The 682-nt window shown below is 66.9% G+C and overlaps 1 protein-coding gene across 2 annotated transcripts in view; it reads right to left on the bottom strand.

The window, feature by feature from the left end:
* BEX3 (brain expressed X-linked 3) overlaps positions 1–374 on the bottom strand; it is a 1,539-nt gene extending 1,165 nt beyond the window's left edge. Inside the window, exon 1 of one of the 2 annotated variants that reach the window (XM_007445573.1) lies at positions 266–374. The gene's annotated coding sequence lies outside the window, so the exon portion shown is untranslated. The remainder of the gene's footprint in view (positions 1–265) is intronic. The other variant, XM_007445572.1, reaches the window with a different exon arrangement.
* Positions 375–682: the final 308 nt, after the last annotated feature.

Genomic DNA, 682 nt, shown 5'->3' on the forward strand with positions numbered 1-682 from the left:
CCGATCCCCGCCCCGCTCCCGGGTTCACCATTGCCCTGCAGGAACTCAGGAATGATTTCCCATCGCTCTTAGTTGCTCTGCTGCCCTCCCTGGAACCCTGCCGTCCCTGCACCCCCACCCAAGGGGCCCCCCATTTCTGTTCCCAAGAAAGCCGAGGCGTGGAGACAACTCCCCGGGAACCGCCGCGCTGAACCCCTGCGCCGGCCTCTGGGGTTGGCGGGCCGCTGCACCCCTGGCGTCAGCGCGCGGGCCGCGGGGCCCTTACCTGCTCAGCTTCCCCCGGGCCCGATGCCAGCCCGCCGCGCGCAGGGCAGCGGGGAGCTGGTACCCAGACACGAGTGACGACTGCACCAAAGGCTGCGTCGCTCTGCAGCTCGCGGTCACGTGAGGGCTGCGCGTCACAGCCGAGCTCTCCACCAACTCCTGTGGCTGGTGCAGCAGGAGCGCCCCCCTCCAGCCTAGTGCACACACACAGACAGCCCCCTCCGCCTGTTTGTGCGCAGGGCCACAGCGCGCACCGCTCTGTCACTCATCTTGCTCCTCTCCAATATGAGAGTCCACAAGTGGCATCACCTCCTGCGGTTAGAGTTTGCCCTTCTCTGGTTACCTGGGAGGGCCTGCAACACCCTCCACCTCTCCCACTCCCACCCCAGGCTTTGGCGCCGGCTTTTTCTGCTCTCTC

Source organism: Lipotes vexillifer, unplaced genomic scaffold (genome assembly GCF_000442215.2).
Source record: "Lipotes vexillifer unplaced genomic scaffold, Lipotes_vexillifer_v1.1 scaffold1752, whole genome shotgun sequence".
NCBI classification, from domain to species: Eukaryota; Metazoa; Chordata; class Mammalia; order Artiodactyla; family Lipotidae; genus Lipotes; species Lipotes vexillifer.